This window comes from Mus musculus, chromosome 10 (assembly GCF_000001635.26).
Source record: "Mus musculus strain C57BL/6J chromosome 10, GRCm38.p6 C57BL/6J".
Taxonomy (NCBI): Eukaryota; Metazoa; Chordata; class Mammalia; order Rodentia; family Muridae; genus Mus; species Mus musculus.
The window spans coordinates 12,778,788-12,794,498 of NC_000076.6; the positions used below are offsets into that span (position 1 = coordinate 12,778,788).

A 15,711-nucleotide genomic window follows, 5' to 3' on the forward strand; every position below is an offset into this window, starting at 1 on the left:
AAACAACTGCAGCTATGGAAACCATACATCTCCAAGTTGACTCAGTAGAGAAACACTGAGCAAGAGGGGGACAAAACTACACAGCTTACAACTTTCAGGGGGAAAAAAACCCTCAAGTACCAACAGACAAAATGACAATTATAAAGATAGAAACTATAAATAATAATGATAATAATAATAATAATAATAATAATAATAATATACAAGAGAAATCACGAACAAGTCATGGACCAAGACTTTAAGCACTTTCAGAAAAGCAAGACAAACCTGAGGGAAAGCAAGACACATTTGCCATTTGTTCCTGTGCTTTATTTAATGGCATGTCACCTGCTGCAAATGCGTTCAAATTTTTAAATGGTATTCAGAATTTTTTTTCTTTTCTCTAGGTGAAGGTTTTTATATTGAGCCTTAAATTAAAACCAAATGAAGAGGGGTTGGTAAGATGGCTTGGAGGGTAAAGTCACTTTGTTTGCCAGTCTGATGACCTGAGTTTCATCCCTGGAACCTTACAGAGGTGGAAAGACAGACTCCTCAGGCCTCCACAGGTTCACCACGTGAGGAGAAGAATCACTAAAAATGATTATTTTCAAGTAATTTAAAATAATTAAAATTTCAAAGCAGCAAGTCCACTAAAGTGCAATCTTCTGTCCAAGATAAATATTTCTAAGAAGCTGGGAAAGTGTCAGGAAGGACGCTGTGTGCCCTTCCAGAAGTCAAGAGAAAAGATTTCTTTCAATGAACCTTCTTGAGAAATTAGCCCAGGGAGCACAGACCTCTGCACTTTGAGGTGGCACAAAATGATATGTAAAGTATTCCCATGAGCTAATAAAACCTTTTTTTATTTCTGGAAATGCCTGATAGGTCGGGGCAAGGACAAGATGACACCCATAGTGCAGGCAAACTCTGATCCCACTTCAAACTCAAATCTTTCCGCTAGAGTGCTGATATTAATATATTATCCTTGACATCACTATCAAAAATTATAGTTCTCAGGGATCTACCTCAGCCGATATAGTGCCTACCTACCATGTACGAAGCCCTGGGTTCAATCCCCAACACCCCATAAATGTGGTAAGTCTCTAATCCCAGCACACAGAAGATAAGACAGGAGGATTGTTGCAAGTAAAGAGACTAGCCTGTGCTACATTATAAGACCCTGTCTCAAAAAACTAAACAAATAAATTAAAAAAAAAATTATAGAGGCTGGAGATGTGGCTCAGTTGTTAAGAGCAGTGGCTGCTCTTCCAGAAGACATGGGTTTTATTCCCAGCACCCACAAGGCAGTTCACAGCTATCTATAATTCCACCTCTAGTGGATCCAGTGCCCTCTTCTGGTCTCCAAAGGCACTAGGCATTCACATGGTACACAGACACACAAGGAGGCACAACACTGGTGCACATGGAAGAAAATTGTATACACCATCACAGAGAATGGCAATTTTATTTACTGGCTTCTGCATGAACTAGCTCTTTCTTTTTCTTCCCAACACATGCCTCTTGAAGGCATCAAAAAGTTCAGCTGTAGCCAGCGGTGGTGCCGCATAACTTTAACCCCAGCACTCGGGAGGCAGAGGCAGGCAGATTTCTGAGTTCGAGGCCAGCCTGGTCTACAATGTGAGTTCCAGGACAGCCAGGGCTATAAAGAGAAACCCTATCTAAAAAAAAAAAAAGTTCAGCTCTGTTTCACAGCTGAAGATTAAAAAGTAAGGTGGAAATTTCTGGTTGCTTCTGAAACTCCGCTATGTCATATGATGCTTTGCTGGGTCAGACAGGTGAAGGGATATTTTGCTGAAGCAGACTCAGGTGAGAGATGTTTTCCTGAAACGGACATGTGAGAGGATTTGTGATGTTTACAAAGGATATAAATATGACCGCAGACAATGGGAGGAGCCTCTTGAGTTGCTAATCTTTGATTGTCATGGCTTCATACGAAGGAACTCTCCAAAGAACTTCAAGATACTCTAGTGGCTTCTTGCAGCTTCCTCGGACTCCTGCCAATTGGTGGAGCTCTGAGGTTTCTTCAGGATTGAACTGCTGTTGCTGACCCTAGAGTGGTGCTCAACTAATAGCTGACAACCAAGACTGAAAGAGCCCCAAAGAACTATTTCTAAATTGGTCCACAGACCCCATTTCCTATTAACCTTTCTTTCCCCACCAACTCTAGTGAGTGGTGGGCTACAAGGGAGGTTGAGCCAGTTAAGAACCCTTATTAAAGTAGGTTTTTAAAAATCTAAGCCTACAAGAAGGACCTTCTTTTCATGGTTGCTGTCTTAGTCAGGGTCTCTATTCCTGCACAAACATCATGACCAAGAAGCAAGTTGGGGAGGAAAGGATTTATTCAGCTTACACTTCCATACTGCTGTTCATCACCAAGGAAGTCAGGACTGGAACTCAAGCAGGTCAGGAAGCAGGAGCTGATGCAGAGGCCATGGAGGGATGTTCTTTACTGGCTTGCTTCCCCTGGCTTGCTCAGCCTGCTCTTTTATAGAACCCAAGACTACCAGTCCAGAGATGGCACCACCCACAAGGGGCCTTTCCCCCTTGATCACTAATTGAGGAAATGCCTTACAGTTGGGTCTCATGGAGGCCTTTCCTCAACTGAAGCTCCTTTCTCTGTGCTAACTCCAGCTGTGTCAAGTTGACAGAAAACTAGCCAGTACAGTTGCCTTTCTGAACTATGTGACCTTATAGCCAGTAACCCTATCAAATTTCCACTTCCACCTTCTTAGACTGGAGAAGCCTTATCGTTGGATCGCTCTTAGGAGACAACAAATGTATTCTCTCTAGGGCTGGGGTTTCCTTCAGAACACTCTCACTGTTAAATCATTTAGGCACGAGAGCAGGACCTCAGTCAGTCATCCAGGCTCATAGCAATGTGGCTTTTCAAAGAGTGGAAATGTCCAGTTTCCTTCTTCACTTCCTTCCTGATGAGCTGCCAAGGACGTGTGTCCTTCTGCTCCAAAGCTATGCAACAGCCAGTGCATTCTGGGAACACTATAATCTCTTCCTTCCTTCCTCCATCTCACAGATTGTGTCAACTATAATTCATAATGAAAGATTTTTTCCTTGTTTGAATGAGTGACCCTTAACAATAAGATCTGGATGTTTAATCATTCAATCGAGATTTAGCAGTTTCTGCTGGATGACAGTGAACCAACCACCATGACTCTAGGGCTTGGACAAGGGGCTGCCCAGCAGACTGGGTTACATAATACAACCCAGTCGCTAAAGCTCAAACAACAACGGCACCAGCAAACTCAAAACAGTGTAAGAAATAAAACACAGGATCTGAAACAGACTCTTGGACTTTATACCCTCATGCTCACAAAAGGTACTTACTATTCATGAGAGCAAATGGATCAAACCAACACAAAAGTTCTTCAATAGAATTAATTAGCAAGACATGAACTATTACAGAGTCCTTACAAACAATATCCTATGAGATATGTTACACATGGATGAACGCTTGGGTCATTGTAACGAGTTTCATGTTCCTGTCACATGAGCACAGCTGTTCTGTAAATCCACGATCAAAGCAGTCACACACATAGAGATAAAAATCGATACTGTAGCTTCCAGGGGCTGAGGGGAGAGGTGAGAGAGAAATTAATTGTTCAATGATACAGAGTTTAAGCTTTGTAACATTAAAAAAGTTTGGGAAAGATGATTGTAATTGTTGCACATTGCAATATGAATATACAGTTAAAACTGTGAATATTATATACATGCTACCAAAATTTTATATAATGGTGAAAAGCACAAGCAATTTTCATTGCCATGTCAGTGTGATTAGTCTTAATTTGCCTTTTGTTTCTGGTTCCTTAGACAGAATCTTACTCAGCAGTTCAAGCTAATCTAGAACCCATTATGTAGCCCCATAATGCCCCTAGCACAGCCCCCTGAGTAATTGCATTATAGATGTGAGACACCGCTCAGTGTGATCTCTGTTCATTGATTGAATAATATAGGTATTTGTGGCAGGGGTAATGTACGTGAGTGCAGGGGACCAGAGGTGTCAGATCCCCCAGAACTGGGAGTTACAGGAAGTTGCAAGCAAGTAGATGTTGGTACTAAGAACTGAACTCAGGCCCTGTGCAAGAGCAATACATGCTCTTAACTGTGAAGCCATCTCTCTGGCCACCGAAGTGTAATTTTATAGGAGACTGCAGGGTGCTCTAGTGCAACCATTCCTCCACATAACAGTAAAGAGATGGGCTGGTGAGATGGCTCAGTGGGTTAGAGCACCCGACTGCTCTTCCGAAGGTCCAGAGTTCAAATCCCAGCAACCACATGGTGGCTAACAACCATCCGTAACAAGATCTGACTCCCTCTTCTGGAGTGTCTGAAGACAGCTACAGTGTACTTACATATAATAAATAAATAAATTAAAAAAAAAAAAAAAAAAAAACAATAAAGAGAGTCTTTTTGTTTCCAACCAAACTTTCAACCTATCTCTTGTTTCACTTTGAGACAGGGTCTTACCCTATAGCCCAGGCTATCCTTGAACTTATGATCCTTCTTCCTCAACCTGTGCTCAACAACAGCCAAGGTTTAATATGTTCCTTAGGAATATTAGCACCGGGTAACCTAAATTTTAGAATCAGAATTGGCTTTACTGTGAAAGAGGAACATATCTGTTCAAGGTCACTGTAGTGAATGGGGCTGGTTACCAACATACACACACACAAAACCTTTCCACCTTTTTTTTTTTCCAGACAGGCTTTCTCTGTTCCTGGCTGTCTTGGAACTCACTTTTGTAGACCAGGCTGGCCTCAAACTCTGAAATCCACCTGCCTCTGCCTCCCAAGTACTGGGATTAAAGGCACCTTTCCACCTTCTTATTTACAAGATAATTCTGGGGTTTTGTCCCTCCAGTAAGGTGAATGGCTAAGACACCCACCTGCTCTTACAAACAGGGATGGCTACACAGCATTTCTGGCCAGGCACTGAGCACACTGAGTGGACAATCCATGAAAGCTACTATTTCCTTGCCGAGAGTGACAGTGACCTCCTTGCTGTTGGTTGCCCTTCCCCCTTAGTCAGGTCCCCAAGCAAGTCACCAGCCCTGACTTTTCTATCTATAAAGTTGACTTGAGAAAAAAAATTCCTCTTCACAAAACCCAGAGAAACTTTCCTACTCCCCATTAAATTCAGTTATAATGCCACTGAGGTCAATCTAAGGGAAGAATTTCAGGAATACTCCTGGAGTACAAGATGAAATGAGAACACTCTCCCTCTCTAAAATTGACATTAATAAGAACGAAATGTAACAGGCCATGTGACATTGATTGAAGAAATACCGAAAAGACTGGAAACTGAAATAATGAGATGAATTAATTGATTAGGAAGTCATGGGCTCGAGCCACAAATCGTGTGTTCTCATACTAAAACTAACATTTACTAACAGTTTACTTGCCAGATTCTGGTGTGTTCACTTCAAACCCATCCCCACCTTACCTTCAATAGCCCTTAACAAAGAACCCATATTCCTACTTTAAGAATTGGGTTTTTAAGGGCTTATTTTTATCTAAATATTTGTGGGTGTGCTTGTGTGCTTGTTTGTTTCTGTGTGAGTATATGCACTTATGTGTGCATGGAAGCCAGGAGAGTTACCTTGGAGTTATAATCTGAACTTCCATCCCTCATAACTTCAAAGCAAATGTTCTTAATGACTGAGCCATCCTGCCAGGTTCAGGGACTGTGTATTTATTTCTTTGTTTAATTATTTTAGATTAAGTTTATTTTATGTGTATGAATGTTTTGCCTGTATGTATGTATGTATGTATGTATGTATGTATGTGCACAATGCGCATGCATGGAGCCCAAGGAGGTCAGAAGAGGGCATCCGATCCCAGGGAACTGGAGTTATAGATGATTGTCAGCTACCACATGGGTGCTGAGAACTGAATCCTGCAAGAGCTGAGCCATTTCTCCAGCCCCAGGAACTGTGTTTTGATAGTCTTGGATGCATGTAAAATTGGGGCCAAACCCAAAATGGTAAACTCACTTAAAATATAGCGAGACTCTTTGCTCTTCTATTTCTTTCTTTCCTTTTGCCTTCCTTCCTTTCTTCCTTTTTTCTTCCTCCTCCCTCTCCTCCTCCTCCTTCTTCTTTTTGATAAGGACTGTATATTTCTCCAGCATGAACTTTGTAGGCTACAATGTATCACAATACCAAAAGGTGGACAAACCTGCATGCTTTAAACTACCTGCTTTGATATTCCTGCTGTAAAGAAGGGAAAGAAAAAGGCCAGTAAATGGCTACAAGAGTAAATGCTACTATAATCTGCATCTACATGCACACAAGGGTTAATTATAAATAAAATCTGTCATCATCTGATAAAGGACAATGTACTGCAGATTCCCACGCTCTTTGAACACCTGTATTAGATGAAGAATCTTCTTTGGGGGGGGGGGGGGCGGAGTTTCCAGACAGGGTTTCTCTGTGTAGCCCTGGCTGTCCTGGAACTCACTCTGTACACTCTGTAGTCCAGGCTGGCCTCGAACTCAGAAATCCGCCTGCCTCTGCCGCCCAAGTGCTAGAATTAAAGGTGTGCACCACCACCCGGCATGAAGAATTTTCTTAAAATGCAGATTCCTTAACCCTCAGGCCTGAGTTAGGTGGAGCCCAGTCAAGTAGACATGTGCAAATCAGGTCTTTGTGAATGCACCAAGCTGCCACACTGTTACCCCAAATGATTAGCGTACTTGTCTTCCTAAGCCACTCCCTGCTGAAACTGCTTGGGGGACAGTGGATGTCACTCCTTCTCAGACTGGGTGCAGTTAAGTAAGCTATTCAGAGGCATCAGAGAGCAGCTTTCCTATGGCACAATGTTGCTAGTGTATCAGCTGGCTTGGTGGCTCCAAAGTCGAGAGCCAAGTCTTATACTGTATAACTTCCTCCACCAAATTTTAAAGATTAGTATTATCATTTCATTTTTGATTTGCAAAATTACCTATACTGTACAACTAACCATATTTATGAAGATTTACCCAAACAAAATGAAAATGTAAACTACTTTCTCTCCCCTGAAGGAGGAAGTGAAATATTGACATATTTACACAGCTTTCTAGACATTCTTGCCCACTTGGTTTTTGTTTTGTTTTGTTTTGTTTTGTTTTGTTTTGTTTTTCACAAAAAATGAAGACAGATAGCAAATATAACCTTTATTTAAAATATATTATGAATAAATTTATTATTTTAGATGTATTCTTTAATGATAGCATTTTTAAGCACTATTCATATTTTGTAGCCTGGAAATTAATGTATTTATCACTTGCCCTACCTAGCTATTTCTCGTATGTGCACATACATGTGTGTGTGTGTGTGTGTGTGTGTGTGTGTGTGTGTGTGTAGAGAGAGAGAGAGAAAGAGAGAGAGTATGTTTTGTTTTTAGCCCAGTTTAGATTGGAACTCACTGTGTAGTTCAGAATGGCCTCAGTCTCATGGGCGTTCATCCCTTAGTTCTGAAATTACAGGCAGGAGACAACGGAGCCCTGGGAATTCACACACAGGTCCTGTGCAAGTGAAAACCTCAGGCATTTTTCCCATCTTATAGTTTGTGTTGCTGTCATGTGCATGTGTACATAATACATTTATGCATGTGTTCTCCTGTTAACCTGTCTGCTATGGCTCTATTTTGTACAACTCATAGAGTCTTTAGAGTATGGAAGGGTTCATATATGGACCAAGCATCTTCCTGACACTGCCACAGAAATACAGCATAGACTTGTATCAGCATTAACACATTGAATGAAGACTGATGTTCTCTCAAATCCACTGGTCCACCTTCACTCATTCAATTATTCCTGCCTGGACCTGTCAGTATCTGTAACAGTGGCTTCCTTCTCCTCAGCACAGTCTATCAATGCACACCTCCACTGTAACCTCCTGGGATGATTAGTTTTAATTGTCAACTTGACACAATCTATAATCACCTGAAAAGGCAGTGTCAATGCGAGATTGCCTAGCTTAGGTTGGCCTGAGGACTAATCAAGGAATTATCTTGATTATATTAATTGATGTCAGAAGACCCACCCAATGTGGGCATTACTATTCCCTAGTCTAGGACCATGAACTGTGTAAAAGCACACAAAATGAACTGAGCATAATTATGCATGCTTAAATTCCATCCTCCCTGTTCTGGCTTTCATGGGGTGGCGGTGGGGGGGCACATTTTATCACAGCAACAGGAGATAAAACTTATACATCCATCATCCTAAGATATTGTCGTTTCTTTCCTCCAACCTATAGCCAACACCATCTCTCACTATTTCCTAAATTCTATTCTTTCTCCTCTCAGACTGGCTCTCTAAAGAGCAGCTGGCTGAACAGTAAAATTTCTAAAAACCAAATTAACACATTTACAAGGCTACAAACCAATTGACCACCCTGCCCCATCTTCTCAGGGTGCTCTAAGCGCCGGCCTTTGTGCCACCTGTAAAGACCCAGCCCTTCCTGCCCCAGATATCTACGCATGTGCTGTTCTCCTTCCCTCGAGTCTTCACACCATTCTCACCCTCTCTGGACATTCTACATGCCACAGGCATGTGCCAGGGTGGGTTGGAACCCCTTCTTCTCTAGGGGGAATGGAGGGAGGGGCTGTGAGAGAGGGGGACCTGGAGAATAGGGGGACTGTGATGGAGATGTAAAATAAATTAATGAATGAACGAAAAAAGGTTTTAGGTGCCATTTTATACCTTTCCTCAAAGCAGATTCTAGACTCCCCCCTCCCCCCTCCCAAGCACTTAAAGCACCCCGTTTTCTTCCCTCTTATACACCAATGCTTACTTATGTTGATAACATTGAGGTGAGTTCAGGAGGTCAAGAAATATGTAATCTGGTCAACATAAAAGTTGTAGTTCCTGATACAGATTGCCAATCGAAAATTACTGAATGGGCTTATTTAGTGTGTTCTGTAAGTCTCAATGAACTACATTTACCAAAATTTCATATCAACTGTTAATATGTACACTTCAAAGGAAAAAAAAAAGAGCATGAACCAGTTATACACATTACGTCTTCATACTTGTGCAAATAATTCGAGTCACAAACATCAAGATGACCTGCTGACTCTCTTTGCCATCCCATCCATTCACGTGTTTGAAGATCCTTTCTCATTATTGACTAAGATAAAAATCTGACTTCTAGCAACATTCCAAGCAAGGAAATCAGGTATAAAAATAGTCCCTGAAGGCAAGCGAGAAAAGCAGCTCAAAGCCCATTAGAGGAGGACATCGACCCTGATTGATCTAAGTAGGAACATCTCATTCCGTTGCTCAGAGATCGCATGACTCATCGGCTCCCATTCCAAAGCCCAGTGGTTATAAATGCAGGGAGGATCCTGATTCATGCGAAGAGTATTCTGTGATGAAGAAATCAGAGGCCAGTTAGTGGGAGAACCAAGAACTACTACTAATAAGGGCAAGCCAAAACAGCACTGGATGGTGGTGCCCTGCCTCTCCAGCTTCCAGGAACAGCTATGCTTGCTGTAACCAGAGATGTGTGGCTCCAGGGAGTAGATGCTGTGGGCTATGGGGCCACACACAGGCAGAAGCCCCACAATTACCAGACCAATACAACCACCCAGAACAGAAACCGTCCATACCTCCTGTGATGAAAAAAACACAGAAACCACCCTTACCTCCAACTTCCCACACTACAGACACCAAAATCCAAGAGTGTTGCACAAACCTCTTTCAGCTTAAAAAGATATTTAAGGGGGAAAAAACAACAACAACAACAACAACAACAACTTATGTTTACAAGCCAAGTTATAAAATTAGAAGGCTAGACTGCTTTGACTGCTTTTACTTTGGTAAATTCTTCAGAAAAATAAATTTATTTATTTATTTATTTATTTATTATTTGGGGTTTGGAGACAGGGTATCCCAGAGCCCGGGGTGGCTCATATGCAGCTGAGGGTGACCTTGAACTCCTGATCCACCCCATTGCCTTCACCACTTCAGTCCTGTTATCACTCCACTGTGGTACCAGACACAGCTAAAAGTGGAAATCTTTTTTTTTTTTAAAGTGGAATCTTAATCAAAGAGTTGAACCAAGGCAACTACAGTTGTATACAAAGCTCTCTAACAGCTGAATTCCCAGTGTTTGCTGAAATGACTTATTCTGAACACTACAATTTAAAAAAAAAAAATGCTATATTCTGAACACAATCACCTGTCTCAAAAAATTCAAAGCAGAATGAGACCAGAGAGCAAAGCAACAACCATTTGTAAGTCTCGTATAAGTAAACACAATTTGAATACTAATCTCCCCATTAAACCTACAGTAAATCCCTCAAAGCGTGGCCACCTTACCTGGAGAAAGAAAGCATGACCTCAAGCTATCAGGCCAAAGGTGGTGACTTTCAGAAATTATTCTGTGCCCTGACCAGAAGAGAGGTGTCCCGGGCAGCCACCAGACACAGAGGAAGAGTGGAGGAAACATGCCACCTTGCTTCCCTCTATGTGAGTGAAACACACTGTGTGCCACCCCTCCCCCCATAGCAAGTCACACACCAGCCAGGTTGATCGCCTACTGGGGCATACAGAGTCAGAGCCACAGTTCTACTGAAGGTCAAAGGGAAATAAGAAGAGTCAGAGGCCAGCAAAAAAACCACAGAGTGTATAGACACACAGAAATCAAAGACAAATCTAACCAGGTTGCATAGCCAAACAAAGATCTCAGAGGGTCACCATGATGTCTAGCTACTAGGAGACTGTGACATAATCTTGGTACTGCTAATGATGAAGTTAGAATATCCTTCAAAGCCAACTTACAAAGGGGGAAGTTATGAACCAGATTAATTTCAGATTCATAGCGTACTCCATAAGTAAATAGTCTAATATTATTTACCAACAATATTTATTAACACTACACTTTACATGAGCACAAACACTTCTTAAACCTGAAAATTATGAAATGCCCCCAAGTCTCATCTGTGAATGGTTCAGACAGGAGCACAGGGCTTCAAGATACATCAACACTTTTTGCAGAGGGTACAACCACTGATCTACATCACCAAGAACTGATGTCTGTCTGAAATGCATGTTATGTACCTGGTAAGAGACCCCAGGTGTGGTTATCAGTGTACCTCACTCCCGCAAGTCTCACACCACAACCCCTCTCCCAAAGGGAAGCATGCATAAGTTCTATGACGTCAGATGAATTCCACGGGACTATCCCAACTTTTTGAACTGCCCCATCTAATAAATCAAACCAAAGAGAGCAAAAAAGAAAAAGATCTCTACATGGAATATGACCTGCAAAGAAGTCCTTTATCTTACTTAAATAGTAAGAAGTTGCAGAATGTACAGATGGGAAAAACACATTAGCCAACAATAATTCAGCAGCATCTCATCTCATCTCATCTCGTCTCATCTCATCTCATCTCATCTCATCTCATCATCTCAGGACTCGCTCATAAATGCAGACTTTTAAAAACACACACACAGGCAGCTGGAGAGATGGCTCAGTGGTTAAGAGCACTCACTGCTCTTTCTGAGGTCCTGAGTTCAATTCCCAGCAACCACATGGTGGCTCACAACCATCTGTAATGCGATCCAATGCCCTCTTCTGGTGTGTCTGAAGACAGCAACAGTATATTTATATACGTTAAGTAGATAATTCTTTAAACATACACACACACACACACAGAGGCGTTAACGTGCTAGTGTTTCTGTACATTCAACAAAGTTGTGCCATAATTACCACTCGTGTCAGACATGTTATTTCATTATTCCTAAAAGAACCTCCCCCCACCCATCCCACCCCCCGCCTCCATACTCATGAGCTGTCATCCCTGGATTCCCTGCCCTACCTGTCCCCTGAGAACATCAACACTAATCTCCTTTCTATCCCTGTGCACTTGCCCAGTAGAGAGACGTCATCCCATAGAGTGTGATGATGTGTGGCTGCTTCTGCAGGCTTCTTCCACCTAGCAGTATTCTTTCAACAACCATGCATAGCATGGCCCTCGCCAGGACCTCATGTCTCCTTGTGAGCAAACTCTGTGCCATCTTTTATTGATTATATTGATTTATTGGCAGTTCATCAGCTGCCAGGCCAATTTTAGTAGTTTCTACTACTACTACTACTACTACTACTACTACTACTACTACTACTACTACTACTTATGATGGGTAGCTGTTTCAGGCATCTGTGTATTATTTTCGAGGTGGCCTTAGGGTTTCTTCTCCTTTAAATGCATAACTCATACAGAAATTGCTGTTATGTGGTAACTTGACACCTAACTAACTCTCTTAGGAGCTGACAGAAAACTCCAAGAGCATAGTGCATTTCCACCAGCAGGGTAAGCCTAACACTTCTCAGCCTTTTCAAGTCCTGTTCTCTGCCACGTTTAGGGGTTGTTTGTTTGTTTTTCAATCACACCCACCCTAGTATGTACAAAGTGGAATCCCTGTGGTTTGAATTTCGATGTCCATAATGCTACTGATCACCTTTTCCTGGGCCAACTGGCCATCTGTGTATCTTCCTTAGAGAGACAGCTATTCCTTTGCCCACTCCACAGTTGTGTTTGCTTGCGTTGTGCCTGTGGCTGTCCAATAAATCTTTATATATTGCATTCTAGACTTTAATCAGATGTAATGTGCAAGTGTTTGTTTTTCTACACAATGTCTTTTCATTTAGATTGTCTTCTTTTACTCCTTACAACAATCAAGAGGTGCAGCTGACAAGAGGTGCAGCATACACCTCAGTCCAGGTCCTCAGCTTCCATCACGAGTGGAAGACACAGTCAGTCCTCCCAATCTGAGACTTCCACATCTTCAGAATCAACCAGCTGCATGTCCAAAGTGGTCAGAAAATCTTGTGTCTGACTGAATATGTACAAGCACTCTTTCTTGTCCTTCCTCCCTAAACAAATATTTGCATAGCATTCACATTGCAGTGGGCTATACAAGTGATATGCGCAGGGTTTATCGACAAATATGATCCAGCTTCCCACAGACAACATGAGCAGCCTCAGAAGAGAAAGAGGGCTCCTGGAAGCGGGATACGGGACACTGACGGATAGTAAACTGTCCCAGCCTGCCCTTCTTCCATAGTGGAGCAATAGAAGTAATAAAACAAGGAGGATTCAAAAGTCCTTACTTAGAAAGAAACCATATTACTGAAGCCGTGCCTAGAAATACCAGAGGGCCAGTCTCCTGGCTCTTCTCTTGAGGAAGAAGAGATTAAAACCAAGTGCATTTAGCCTTAGAAGGCAAAACTTGGCCTCTACGTGGCCTCTGTTCTTTTCAATTGTAGGAAACTTGCTGTTTTGGTTGTTGAGTTATGTCGTTGAAACAAAAGGCCTCAGAATACAAGTGGTATTTTTGCTGAGAGTCAAACATTGCACAGAGTCACAGTGGGTGTTCTGGGAGGCGAAGCCTGATTTCTTAGTCAACACTCACCCCTTCTTTTAAATGTCTGCCTCCCCCAGTCCCACCCAGGCACTCACTGGGGCGAGAGAACAAAGAGGCCTCAGCAACTCAGAGGTCACAGGAGCTCCCTCTGAGTCCAGCCTCCAGCTACACTGCACAGCAGAGCTCATCCGTAAGCCCTTTGACTCTGGCTGTAACATTACGCTCACTCTGCCCAAATCAGCAAAGTACAAAGGTGCTAGGGATACGGATGGATAGACTTGAAATGCACTTGTAGCCCCTTCAGATATTCAATTATGGTGTATCTCAGCAGAAAAAAAATAAAATTAATTAGATTTAATCATTGAAATCATTTTTATAACATGAGCTAGATGTGGTAGCTCCTGTTTTTTTATAATCCTAATAAGTGAAGGCGGAGTCGAGAGAATCTGGAATTCAAGGTTTTCCCCTCAGCAGACAGTTCAAGACCAGCCTAGACTGCTTGAAGCGTCAACCCCCACCACCAAAAAAAAAAGAAAAAAACAAACAAACAAACAAACAAAAAAAATCTTCAAAGGTTTTAAAAAGAATATATTCAAACTACTGGTACTGTGTTAAAAAATTTTTTTTAGGTAAGGCAAAAAGATAAAACAAAAAAGACAAAATGAAAACAAAAACCCTTATAAAACCATAGAAGTAATACAGTATTATAGGTAGTATTTCTGAAGGCAGTGGATGTACTTGCCCAGCACACACAAAGCTCTGGGGTCTATCTCCAGCACCAAACAGGATGGGTTTGGGGACGCGGGTGCGGGTGGTACAAGCCTGTAAGCCCAAAACTCTCCAGGAAGAAACAAGACGATAAGAAGTTCAAGGCCTTCCCCCAAGTCAGGAGCAAGCCTGAGCTTCCAGAGATCAAATCTAAAAAGAAGGTGGAGGGAGAGGGAGAGGCAACATAGACACCAACTACATGGGACATTACAAGCCGTGCTCTAAGTCACCACTGGGTCCTCGAACCTCTCAGTTGTGAAAGGCCAAACTAGAAATTAAAAAATAAATCAAGCCGGGCGTGGTGGTGCCCGCCTTTAATCCCAGCACTTGGGAGGCAGAGGCAGGCGGATTTCTGAGTTTGAGGCCAGCCTGGTCTACAGAGTGAGTTCCAGGACAGCCAGGGCTATACAGAGAAACCCTGTCTCAGAAAAAAAAACAAAAAACAAAAGAAAGAAAGAAAAAAGAAACAAACAAACAAACAAACAAAAACAAAAAAAGTAAATAAATCAAATACCTAAGACGGCAAACCCAGAGCGACCCCTTCAAAATCAGGCAAGCAGCCCTGGGTCTTCTTTGGGACCCTGCTCAGTGATTCTTTGCCTGACACAGAAATAATTTTATCGTTGGTTAAATATACTATTTGTAGGAATTAATGTTGATGCTTCTTTTTCCATAAAACACCATGCAAAGCCTTTCCTATGTCAAGAAAAGGAAGCATATTACGGGGGCCTTTTCATTCTTACCTCTCCTCCTGGCTTTGGCCCAACAAATAAGTTATTTTCTTGAAGGAAATATTTTCCTTGAAAAACAGAAGCTGGGAGGATTTATCCATTTGAACATAAAAGATTTAGGTACCTGAAATAGGGCATTATCACACTGCCAGGATACCTATCTGTCTACCGGATACTGTACTTCCAGAAACCCGAGTCTTCCAGAAATATGTGTTTTCCAAAAAGCATTCAAAATATCAGGATTCTAAATTTTAGGATAGTACATTCTAATCTTCTCTGTATCGTTCCAATTTTAGTATATGTGCTGCCGAAGCGAGCACAGGATAGTACATTCTAAACTAATTAAACTATTTAACAATGTGTTATCTCTGATGACGGGGGGGGGTGGGTAAAGAAAATTGTTTTCTCCACAGAATTTAATTCATATCTATAAAACTAACAAAAAGTCAGACATGGTGGTGCATACCTTTAATCCCAGCACACGGGAGGAGAGGCAAGCTGATCTCTCTGAGTTCGAGGCCAGCTGGTCTTCAAACACTCACAGGACAGGCAGGGCTATAACATACAGAAACCCTGTCTTGAAAAAACAAACAAACAAACCAAAAAAACAAAAAAAAAACAAACAACTAACAAAAAAGTGGCAGACCAAAGTGATTATTATGTCTGAGAGGTATTTTCAGAACAAATCTCTGGTTCACAGATGCTCTCATCTTAAACATGTATGTTGACTTCCTGTGGTGCCATGAACAGGTATATTCATATTTTCAATGTTGTCCACAAGCCCTGCTATTTTAATTTTATCAAGGTTTTGATTGACAGGGTAGACTTTTCAAAGAGAAAGACT

The 15,711-nt window shown here is 41.8% G+C and overlaps 1 protein-coding gene and 1 pseudogene across 13 annotated transcripts in view; both read right to left on the reverse strand.

Annotated features, from left to right (window-relative positions):
- The window catches only part of Utrn (utrophin), a 487,702-nt gene that overhangs the window by 396,601 nt on the left and 75,390 nt on the right, over positions 1 to 15,711 (reverse strand). The window lies entirely within an intron of this gene.
- Gm23044 lies at positions 15,088 to 15,187 on the reverse strand (annotated as a pseudogene).